The 12,605-nt window shown below is 49.0% G+C and overlaps 1 long non-coding RNA gene across 1 annotated transcript; it reads right to left on the reverse strand.

The window, feature by feature from the left end:
* Positions 1 to 11,619: 11,619 nt before the first annotated feature.
* On the reverse strand, positions 11,620 to 12,575 carry LOC140221325 (uncharacterized). The gene is made up of 2 exons (XR_011897092.1): positions 12,515 to 12,575; positions 11,620 to 11,937 (listed from the first exon to the last, which is right to left on the reverse strand). It is a non-coding gene; the product is annotated as an uncharacterized lncRNA (long non-coding RNA).
* Positions 12,576 to 12,605: the final 30 nt, after the last annotated feature.

Genomic DNA, 12,605 nt, shown 5'->3' on the forward strand with positions numbered 1-12,605 from the left:
TATCCTGTCTTGTATAGCCAGCCAACTGAATAACTTGCTGTGGCGGATCCACTTCGGATTAGCTTGGGTTAACATGGTTAAGTCGCCTAACATGCGACACCGATGCCTTAGCCAAGTGAACCCGAAATGCCGTCGGATTACATCCGATTTAACCACTTGAACAGGACCACTTTAGCAAACCCACACGAAGGTGAGTGGTTCCAGAGAATACAACAAATCCACTGAGTTAACAAATTAACCATTTGATTTAGTCGCGAAAAGAACATCAGAGTTTTACAAGGTCCAGAAAACAACAGAGGGTAAACCACTAGCGGAAGCAATTCGTCGGGGTCGGACATCCCTGGTGAGGCCAATTGGGACGTCACTGATCCCTCTCCTCGCCGTCCGAGGAGGGATCCCACTCGACCGTCCAACCCGGAGGGAGTTGGGGCGGCCAAGTGCTAACAGGAGGAGGCTCAGAGGCAGCAACTTCACCTGAAAAAGGAAGCCACAACAAGGCTGAGCTACTAAGCTCAACAAGACTTAACCGATAGGAGTAAAACTACTCCTCCTTCTAGACATGCAGGGCTTTGGCTGAGGGGGGTTTGTTTGCCAAAAGCACTAAGTAAAACTCTATTTTCAAGTTTTAGCTCCGGTTCTAGGTTCATTTACCAGTCTAGGTTTTGCAACCTATTCTAAGCAATCATAGAACCAAACAAGATGTGTAGATATATCAACAAACACCATGTCATCATCAGATTCCTCATTTACTCAGAGTGACATAGCGATCAAGCAATCTCAAACTGTGAGAGGCAGACGAATCGATTCGAGTTCTTTACCATGCATGGTGAACCTAGCCTCACGACATCCGCGCACCTGGAGGTCGCTTCCTGTGTCGGCCTTCCCCATCAATCCCCTAACCCGTGTCGGACCCATTTCCTTTGGTGCAAGGTTCCACAGACCCGGCCTCTGCCGTCCTGTGACCACGCTTGCCACCACGTGCGACAACCAGCAGGGGAAACTCCGTTCCAAGAACAATGGGGCGACCGCTCACGTCTAGGTTCAATCCGGTACTAGGCTTCCTCATCCCATACTAAGTATGAGGCTAGTACTTTCAAACACTTGATCACGAACACCACCACTGTCGGGCCTTAGCAAGATTTCATAGACAGACGGGGTGACCATCCGTCCACCAAAGAGTTACCAAAACCCTGCCCCGTCCATCGTCCTTATAGTTGTAACGGAAAGGTAGACATGCAACTCCTGCAACTCGCGAGTGATAGGGAATCACTCGACTTTTACCGTCTCCTAGTTAAGCAATGCAACTACTCGGTCCAACAGCTAGTGCTCAGATCATGGGGATAACTAAGTCATGCATCTAGGGTTCCAACCAACTCCTATACGTAAATGCACAAGCATGTTACAGAAGGCATGCGCAAGTTTGGTAAAACACGCAGGGTTTTCATGCAACCGGGGCTTGCCTTCGAGCAAAGAGGAAGAGAACTGCTCGACTTCTGGGGCGGCTTCGGCTTCAGAGGGCAGGAGCTCGGCTACAGCTTCGTCTTCTGGCGCCGGGTGTAGCTCGTAGAAGCCGTCGGCGAGGTGCAGCTCTACACGAATGCAATGCAAGAGTTAGCATAGACGGTTATTTCAACAGCAACACTGGCTCGCCTGAGCCCAGAAACTCGCGACAAAGAGCAGGAGGGTAGGGAGGTTCAAGAGAGCTAGTGAAGATCAAGAGGCAAGGGTCGGAAAGGAACTTATGATCTGATCCTTGAACTGGAGGATGTGGTATACTAGGGATCCTCAGATGCAAGCGCTGAAGGGTTCCTAAGTTTTACACATACACCCTCGGGTTGAAGAAAAAGATCACAGCCGAGCCCTCGGGCGAGGCGGATAAGGGTCGGCGGAACAGATAGGGTCGGGCGAGATGGAACCGGGGTCGGGTGGATAGAAGGGGTCGGGCGAGGCGGACTGGGATCGGCAGCTTACCTTCTTCCTGAAAGGAAGTCTTGGGGTCGGGAAGAGGCAGACTTGGGCGGAGGGACTAAAGCTTTGAACAACGGCTAAGACCGGCAATGCTCCGGCGGCGGCGATGCTTCTTGCAGATCACAAGTAAGCTTTTACGCAGCACGGAGGAGCAAGCGGCTGGGTGACTTGGAGAAAACTGAGGGAGAAGCTGAGAGAAGAGTTCCTCAAGAACTTGACGTGTGGCGCTAGGAGCTTGAGCAGGGAGCGAGAGAATGGCTGAAGGCAACAATAGCGGAGGGAAACTCCGGCGGCTGGTGCATTCCTTTTATAGCTGCTGGAACGGAGAAAGGAAACGGCGTGGGAGAGAGAGAAGGGGAGCGGCACGAAGGCCGGGGAGAAGCAATGGAGTGCTCTGCCGGGGCGGCGATTGAGCGAAGAGGGCGGTGGTGCAGGACTCCGGGGGTGACGCCAGCGGTCATTGGGTTCTGCCGTCAGGGCGGCGCAGGAGCGGGTATGCCGGTGGTTGAGATTTGGCGGAGGCGGGCGTCGTCGTGCGGAAGATTTGATAGAAGCGACCGGTTTAACGGCGCTAGGATCGAGGGCGCACAGGTGAGAAGACAGGCAGTCGCGGGCGCGCGGGCGAGCGCGGAGCAACAGATTGTCGGGCGGCTTCTGACAGGGCGGGGAAGGGAGCTGTCGCTGCCGTGGTCGGGGTTGGCGATGGAGGAATCGTCGTGTAGCGGAGACCAGGCGGCGCGACTGTGTTCGAAGTGACGGAAAAGACGGACGACATCGGGCTCTGGGGCCGGGATCTGGCGGTGTGATGATGGGCGCGGGAGGCAAGGCGCTGCAGAAAGGTGGCAGAGGGGCTTCCGCCGCCATTGGGGAAGGGGGAGCGAGAATCCATTCGGTCGCGAGCCAGAGACAAAACTGAGCGGCGGCGTCGGAGAAGACGAGCCACGCGGCAGGGAGACTCTGAAGCGGGCATGCAACTCGAGTGCGCCTGTCGCGGAGGATCTGGGGAAAAGATCTCGCGGGTCCACCGGGCGGATAGAACGGACGTTTGAGGAAGACTTAGAAGGATCCGACGGTGAGCTGGGTGAGCCGGGGTCGGGATCGAAATGAGGCGGGGAGGGGTCGGATCTCAGGGGTCGGGACAGGGCGGAAGGCTGAGCACTCAAGCGCGGCAAAACAAAACAGATGACTACGATCAAGAGCTAGGATTAAGGTTAACGCGGAAGATTAGGAACCGGTCATCACACTTGCACTTTGGAGGCACCCATATTTTCCAAATTAGGTTCTCAAAATTAGTCACCGTGGACCCTATGAATTGTGCTCGATAGGCCGACTGTGAGCTGGACTTCCCGTCCGCCATGAGCTTCCATGCGATGGTGTCCGGGAGACCAGGTCTTAGCTGCAGTCAGCTGACCTCGATCCATAATCGATGGTACTCAATAAAATATGCCAGGGTGAACCCTCGATGTAGAAAGTTTAAATCTCGTATCCATGTGTTGCCCGTCATCACATCATAAAGCGTCCTGTTCTTTCTTCTGGGGATGTGATGTCGAAAAGGTTCGGCACCATGTCTGTGTGCCTTTGTCCACGTACCCAGCCGCTGTCTGAGAATGATATTTTCTTGCCGTCTCCAATTGTAATTGTGGTTGCCGCAGCAAAAAGCTTACGGTCAGCTTAGGATCAAGATATCTCGCGTCCCTCCCAAGACGGCCCTTCATTCATCCAATCCTACCAAATCCAATCGCAGATGTAAAGCTCTGGAAAACTTTCCGAGGTGCAGTACTCCGAGTCTGCCCTCGTTCTTTGGCCTTGCTGACCGCGTCCAATTCACCTTGCACTTGTTGCCTGTGATTGGCTCCGTTTCGGCCCATAGGAATTGTTTCCGTTTAGCATCAATGGTCTTCATTATTTCTTCAGGATGCTGCAGCAGTTTGGTCCATGTACAAAGAACAGCTCGCCAGGACCGGATGGTTTTGGCCCTAGGCTTGTACTGCGCTGCATGGGAGTTTCAAACCAGGTGTACAGATTCTGCAAGATTTCTACGCAGACAGGGCTGATCTCGAGAAGGTCAACTAACCGATCATATATGGTTGTGCTAAAACTGATTAAATTATACCAAAGAAGGTCCATTATTGCCTGTATACATGTATATGGAAACTTGGAAAGATCACGAGTATGCACTCCATTGGTTCAAGCAAAAAAAAGAAGATTATGCATCGCCGAAGCAGCAATGGCATAACATCTCCACATGAAACGTGCAACACACTCTAAACGTACTTCTTTATTAAAAAAATGTGTCTTGGATTCATGCATTCATTCACTCTATACATATACGGAGAGATTCATCAACCCTCTAAAAAGATGAATAAGAGATACATCCCTTGGAAAATCGGTAATCCTATACTAATTGCATTATACTAATTGCATTAGATTCTCCTGCTACTCCAAGGTCGTGAATTGGACGGATCCAACCAGTCAAAAGCTAGGAATACCGCATTCGGCGACCAGCAAAACAATCCGATGTGGAACAACCCTGCCTCTAGATATGTCATCCCATTTTTCCTCAAAGAAGAATAGTTGCTCCCACAAAGGTAGCGCACCAGGACAAGAGAGAGATACCCGATCTCGTAGGCGACTCTAACCCGTGAAGCGTCTGGATCTCCAATTGGAGGCATTGTAAATCTTGTAGCGCTGGGTACCTGGAAGAAAGTTTTGAAAAAAAAGGGTTGAGTTATTTTCAGCGTTTAACAACACGTTAAACCATGAGACTTGATAACTCTAGTTCCTCCAGGTTTATACTAATACACGTGCTAGGCTTCAAAATATGCGTGTAAATGCTAATTGATGATAAGTGGTACGAAACACAAGTAATTCACACTAATCGTTTCGAAACATTATCAAAACAAGTTGTAAATTAAAGAAAACAATGCGTGTAATGAAACAACTAATTAACCTACACACACCCCCAATGCAACTAATTAACCCACAATGGCAGTTCGGCAAACCCCAATGCAACCTCGAAGTACCGTGAGATCTTCAGGCTGCGCCGGCAACGACGAGGCGGAGGCGGTCTGGTGATGGATTCCGTGCAGCACGATCGCGATCTAAATACTTTGAAGTCACGTTAAATATGTCCTCTAAATCACGATCGAGAAACCTGGTCGATCTACGGAGTTCACGGTAGCATGACGAAGGAAGGAAGCGGCAGCGGCGGCGCGCCGAGAAACTCAGCCGCGAAGAAGAGGAGGACGACGAGAAGGGTACGTAAGGTTACCTTGAAGTTCGTTGCCTCGTCTTCAGGCTGCGCCGGCAACGACGAGCGGATCGGAGGAGATGGTTGGTTGTCTTAGGAGGCGGCAGGGGTGGGGGGCGATATATATATGCTCGGACGGGCTGCTGGGCCGATCCGGGCTGGAATCGGGGCACCCAGGGACTCTTATAACCGGCGGCCCGGAAGCGTCCGGATTCCGGAGCTCGCGCGCGGGGTCCCATCTCCGGCTACCACGGCTTCGTCGCCGGCGGAGAAGGGCTCGGCACGGAGAAGGGCTCGGCAGCAGCAGCAACTCACTTTTCTTCTTTTAGGCAACAACAACCTTGTTGGGCGCATCCCCAGTGAATTCGGCAACCTCACCGTGCTCCGACATCTTGATCTCGGAAGCTGCAACCTAAGTGGACAGATTCCGTTGGAACTGGGAAATTTGAGACAACTCACCCATCTACATCTTATGTCTAGTCAGCTGACAGGTTCCTTTCCAGCCTTCATTGGAAACCTATCTAATTTGGAGTATCTGGATTTATTCAAAAACCAGCTGACTGGACCAGTACCATCTACACTTGGAAACCATAGGTCCCTTTAAATTTGGTATTTTTCTATTATGTACAATCATCTCGAAGGAAACCTTGATTTTTTGGCCAGCCTTGGCAACTGTCGGCAGCTCCAGATACTTGCCAACAATAAATATGATTGATCTTTCGAATAACCAATTGGTTGGTCGTCTCCCGAATTCATTTGCCAACCTTCAGATGTTAACCTACTTGAATTTTTCGCACAACTCCTTGGAGGATTCAATCCTGGATTCATTTCGCAGTTTGAACAATTTAGAAACATTGGACCTTTCTTCGAACAATCTTTCAGGTCCTATACCTAATTACCTCATAAACCTCACCTGCCTTTCTAATCTGAACCTCTCCTTTAATGAACTAGAAGGTCAGGTACCAAATGGTGGTTTTTTCTCAAACCTGATCTTGAAGTCCTTGATGGGGAATGTTCGGCTATGCGGAGGTCCTCCAAAACTAGGATTTTCACCGTGTCCACACAAGTCTCGTCGAACCTTTTGCCAAAACTTCCTGAAGTTTGTACTTGCTGCTGTCACAATAGCATTTTGTGCCATCACTATTTGCTTATACCTATTGAGAAGAAAGAGAATAAAGAAGCCAGATGTTAAAGCTTCTATTGATATGGCTGGTATGATTAGCCATAGGCCAGTTTCCTACTACGAAATCGTCCGTGCCACGGATACATTCAGCGAGGAAAATCTACTTGGGGTTGGAAGTTTTGGTAAAGTTTTCAAGGGCCAACTAGATGATGGTAAGATTGTCGCGATAAAAGTGTTCAGCATGCAAGTCGAGCAGGCCATGCAAAGTTTCAATGCTGAATGTAAGGCGCTGCGGATGGCCAGGCATCACAACCTCATAAGAATACTTAGCACTTGTTCCAACATGGATTTCAGAGCACTTGTGCTACAGTATATGCCTAACGGTAGCCTGGAGGAACACCTGCAGAATGAAAGCAGGCCTTGCATGGGATTCCTCACGAGGCTGGGCGTCATGCTAGACGTGTCGATGGCGATGGAGTATCTGCACCATGGCCACCATGAGGTTGTCCTGCACTGCGACTTAAAACCTAGCAACGTGCTATGAAGAGATGACTGCTCATGTGGCGGACTTCGGCATCGCCAAGTTACTCTTAGGAGACAACAGCTCCATGATTTCAGTAAGTATGCCAGGGACAATTGGAAACATGGCGCCAGGTATTAGTTGATCGCATCATTTTGGAGCCACTTTTTCTTTTGCAATACATATGCGGTCCTTCTTTCTTATATCAAATTACCCTTAAGTTATTCGAAGCTTTCTATGACAGAATTTGCGTTCATGGGAAAGGCGTCACGGAAGAGCGATGTGTTCAGCTTCGGAATCATGCTGCTCGAGGTCTCTACCGGGACGAGGCCTACGGATCTCATGTTTGTGGAAGGATTGAGCTTGAGACAGTGGGTCTCTCAAGCGTTTCCAGCAAGGCTCATAGACATTGCAGATGCCAGGCTATGGCAAGATTAAGAAATCCGACGCATTTGCTTTGATCCCCAGACCGACAGTGCTATGGGATCTTCGTCGACTAGCTCTAGTAACAGCATTCTCGCATCGGTATTTGAGATGGGCCTTACATGTTCGAGCGAGTCAATTGGGCAGAGGATGGCCATGAATGATGTAGTCGCGAAGCTCCAGGACATCAAGGGGGCGTTTTCTTCCACTGACTTATTTCTAGCACGTGTCACATCGAATCACTAGTAGAGAATTGGGCTTTAATCCCAGTTGGTAAGGTGCAAATATCTCGAAAATGCATCCGGGATAAACCAACCGGGACAAAAGGGGATCTTTTATCCCGGGTCACTCAACCGGGACAAAAGACCCCCCTTTTATCCCGGTTGGTAATACCAACCGGGATAAAAGGGTCGAGAGCGCTGACGCTGCAAAAAAAAAATTCCCGAGCTCCCAGGCAGGCCCCCCACACGCGCAAGTCGCAAGTTACAAGTCACGCGATTTTTCACGCGAAATATGCGCGTGCGCGGTTCGTGGGATTCGAACCCACAACCTCCAGCCTCGCGCGTAGCTTCCTTGCCATCCCACCTACACACCACATCTGACTATGTAGGGGTTACTATCCTTTTGTATTAACTCGTGGGGTATCCCGGTTGGAAACACCAACCGGGATAAAAGGGGTCCCGGTTGGTGTTTCCAACCGGGATAATAGAGTTCCCCATGAGTTAATCCCCTTCCAGTCACCTTCCAGTCACCTCGTTGGGGGTCCTTTTATCCCGGTTTGAAACACCAACCGGGACTTTTATCCCGGTTGGTGTTTCAAACCGGGATAAAAGGCCTCTCAGAGTCTTTTTTTCCCATTAGCCTTTGCAATCGGGATAAAAGGTTCCGGTTGGTGAGCCCCCCACCAGTGACCGAGTTTTAGTCCCGGTTGGTGAACCTTTTGTCCCGGGCCAACTTTAAACCGGGATAAAAGGGGGCGTATGGAAAGCCAATTCTCTACTAGTGTTCAGGTCTATACTAATATAATATATACGTGCTAGGCTTCAAAATATGCGTGTAAATGCTAATTGACGAGTGCTACGAAGCACAAGTAATTCACACTAATCGTCTCGAAACATTATCAAAACAAGTTGTTAATTAAAGAAAACATGCGTGTAATGAAACAACTAATCAACCCACAATGGCACTTCAGCAAACCACAATACATTCAGGGCTCACGCCTGTTTGATGATTTGGTGTTAAGAATCACAACCCAGGCAACGAAGGCACAATTAGGCAACCTGGAAGTACCGTAAGATCTTCAGGCTGCGCCGGCAACTACGAGGCGGCCGGCGGTCTGGTGATGGATTCCGGGCAGCACGATCGCGATCTAAATATATGACTGCTGGGCCGATCCGGGATGGACTCTGTCTGAGTCTAACTCCAGGGGACCGACTCGGAAACTCTTACGTTGATGAGGCAACTTAACCTAACACAAGGATATGTTTTATCGAACGGAGAAACCTGGTCGATCTACTACGGAGTTCACGGTAGCATGACGAAGGAAGGAACCGGCGGCGGCGGCGGCGGCGACGGCACGCCGAGAAAGTCAGCCGCGAGGAAGAGGAGGACGACGGGAGGAGCCGGCACTTTGTCGACGTCAGGCATGTGCGGCAACCCTCTAAAAAATTCTAGAGCATTAAGAATACGTAGATATACAGAATCGGCCTGCACTGATTGCATTAGATTCTAATACGACTCCAAGGCCGTGGATGATCTGATGTAAAGATGCATCTATTCATAAAACAGATCAAGAAGGGTACGTAAGGTTACCTTGAAGTGCGTTGCCTCGTCTTCAGGCTTGCGCCGGCAACGACGAGCGGATCGGAGGAGATTGTTGGTTGTCTTAGGAGGCGGCAGGGGGGGGGCTCGCGATATATATGCTCGGACGGGCTGCTGGGCCGATCCGGGCTGGAATTGGGGGACCCAGGGACTCTTATAACCGGCAGCCCGGAAGCGTCCGGATTCCGGAACTTGCGCGCGGTGTCGCTGGAAGGGTCCAAGGCAGCCCGCCGGCGAGGTGGTGGAAGTCTTCACGCTACGGAAATAGGATGTTTGCCGAGTGCACTATATATCAAGCACTTGGCAAAGAACCTATTTGTCGAGTGCTGGTAAAAAACACTCAGCAAAATATTTACACTCAGCAAAAGAGGGAAAAACACTCGGCAAACGAGAAATAAAACACTCGGCAAAGTAAGGCACTCGGCAAAGAACCGCCACGTGGACATCCGTTAGTACGTTTGCTGAGTGTCCGTTAGTGGAAACACTCGTCAAACAAATACACTCGGCAAAAGAGGGAAAAAAACACTCACCAAATTTTAGCACTCGGCAAAAGACAAAAAAAACACTCAGCAAAGGGAGGCACTCGGCAAAAAACGCGCCACGTGTCCCGCCGTTACTATGTTTGCCGAGTGTAAATCTGTGACACGCGACAAATTTTATTTTTTTTCTCTTCTAACCTTGAAACTTTTTCTACTCTCAACATCAACATGTGGTATTCCATGTTAAAATTTTATATATTTCTGGATCTGTTTGCTATGTTTAATTAATTTATTGTATTTCTAGAAATTTTTTGGTATAAGTCAAATTTGAATTGTAAGTGATTCAAATAATAGAATAAAATAAGTAGAAAAATAATATTCAGGTTATTGAGTCCAGTGTGAGGCCTTACTCGGGAAATGATCGAACATCTGAACTGTGGCCGATTGGTTTTTAAATTCTAAAAAAGCAAAAAACATGAATTTGATATATGTGGTAAAAAATTGAGAAGGTTTCGCATAATTTGTCACGTACGATGTTTACAAACTGAAGCATGAATCGTAGCGTTGAGAAGGATTTGGTAAGATTTAGAGTCAAAGTGATGGTCAAATTGAGGTTTGACTTCAAAACTTTTTGTACACGCAATAGAGATCATAGATTGTTTCGTGTGAAATTTTGGTAATTTTTGGATCCGCTTGATGATTTTAATTTATTAAGTGCAATTATAAAATTTTAATTGATATAAATTAAATTTGAGCTGGCATAAAATAATGGAATAATATTCGTAGAAAAATCAAATATATACTGTTGAGTCAATTTGACAAGATATTTTAAAAGTACATAAAAACACGTTATGGAAAAGAAGGAAAATGAAAAAATAATTATAGTAATTGCCGAGTGGCACTCGGCAAAGCGGGGTTTGCCGAGTGCCCCGATCCAACACTCAGCAAAGTTAGGGTTTGCCGAGTGCCAGATCTCGGATACTCGGCAAACCGTGTTAATATGTACACATTCCTTAGCATTTTTCAGTTTGCATGTTTACTCATCCGCTCGCCCGACGCCACTCACCCGCCGCCGCTGTGCTCCTGACGCCCTGCCACCGGCACCTCCCGCACCCGCGTCGCCGTCCTCCTACGCCGCCGGCCTCCTGCGCCCACGCCGTCGTCCTCCCGCCGCCTGCTCCCGTGCCGCCGACTCCCTCCCCCGACTCCGGTCCCTCCCACGCCCCCAGCACCTCCCACCTGCGTCGCTATCCTCCCGCCACCCGCACGCCGCTCCACCGATGCCAGCCCGCGCACCCTCCCCCATTGCCGGCTCCTCCGACAGCCCGCGCGCCCACCCCTGTCGTCAGCTCCCCCGATGCCGACCCGCGCGCCCACCCACGACACTACTTCTGCCCCCAACACCCAAGCAGGTGAGTGCCCTTGTTCCTAGGCCTTGCTGACCGCGTCCAATTCACCTTGCACTTGCCTTGCTGACCGCGTCCAATTCACCTTGCACTTGCCGGTTGCGATTGGCTCCGTTCCGGCCATATGACATTTAGCATCAATGATCTTCATTATTTCTTTAGGATGCTGCAGCAGTTTGGTCCATGTACAAGAACAGCTCGCCAGGACCGGATGGTTTTGGCCCTAAGCTTTTACTGCGCTGCATGGGAGTTTCAAACCAGGTGTATAGATTCAGACTCTGCTGCAAGATTTCCACGCAGGCAGGGCTGATCTCAGGTCAACTAACCGATCATATATGGTTGTGCTAAAACTGATTAAATTATACCAAAGAAGGTCCATTATTGCCTGTATACATGTATATGGAAACTTGGAAAGATCACAAGTATGCACTCCATTGGTTTAAGCAAAAAAAGAAGATTATGCATCGCCGAAGCAGCAATGGCATAACATCTCCACATGAAACGCGCAACGCACTCTAAACGTACTTCTTTATTAAAAAAATGTGTCTTGGATTCATGCATTCATTCACTCTATACATATACGGAGAGATTCATCAACCCTCTAAAAAGATGAATAAGAGATACATCCCTTGGAAAATCGGTAATCTTATAATAATTGCATTATACTAATTGCATTAGATTCTCCTGCTACTCCAAGGTCGTGAATTGGACGGATCCAACCAGTCAAGAGCTACGAACGTCGCATTCGGCGACCAGCAAAACAATCCGATTTGGAACAACCCTGCCTCTAGATATGTCATCCCATTTTTCATCAAAGAAGAATAGTTGCTCCCACAAAGGTAGCGCCCCAGGACGACAGAGAGATACCCGATCTCGAAAGCGACTCTAACCCATAAAGCGTCTCGATCTCCAATTGGAGGCATTGTAAATCTTGTAGCGCTGGGTACCTGGAAGAAAGTTTTGAAACAAAAAGGGTTGAGTTATTTTCAGCGTTTAACAACACGTTAAACCATGAGACTTGATAACTCTAGTTCCTCCAGGTTCATACTAATAAACGTGCTAGGCTTCAAAATATGCGTGTAAATGCTAATTGATGATGAGTGGTACGAAACACAAGTAATTCACCACTAATCGTTTCGAAACATTATCAAAACAAGTTGTAAATTAAAGAAAACAATGCGTGTAATGAAACAACTAATTAACCTACACACACCCCCAATGCAACTAATTAACCCACAATGGCAGTTCGGCAAACCCCAATGCAACCTCGAAGTACCGTGAGATCTTCAGGCTGCGCCGGCAACGACGAGGCGGAGGCGGTCTGGTGATGGATTCCGTGCAGCACGATCGCGATCTAAATACTTTGAAGTCACGTTAAATATGTCCTCTAAATCACGATCGAGAAACCTGGTCGATCTACGGAGTTCACGGTAGCATGACGAAGGAAGGAAGCGGCAGCGGCGGCGCGCCGAGAAACTCAGCCGCGAAGAAGAGGAGGACGACGAGAAGGGTACGTAAGGTTACCTTGAAGTTCGTTGCCTCGTCTTCAGGCTGCGCCGGCAACGACGAGCGGATCGGAGGAGATGGTTGGTTGTCTTAGGAGGCGGCAGGGGTG

Source organism: Setaria viridis, chromosome 9, assembly GCF_005286985.2.
Source record: "Setaria viridis chromosome 9, Setaria_viridis_v4.0, whole genome shotgun sequence".
Lineage (NCBI taxonomy): Eukaryota > Viridiplantae > Streptophyta > Magnoliopsida > Poales > Poaceae > Setaria > Setaria viridis.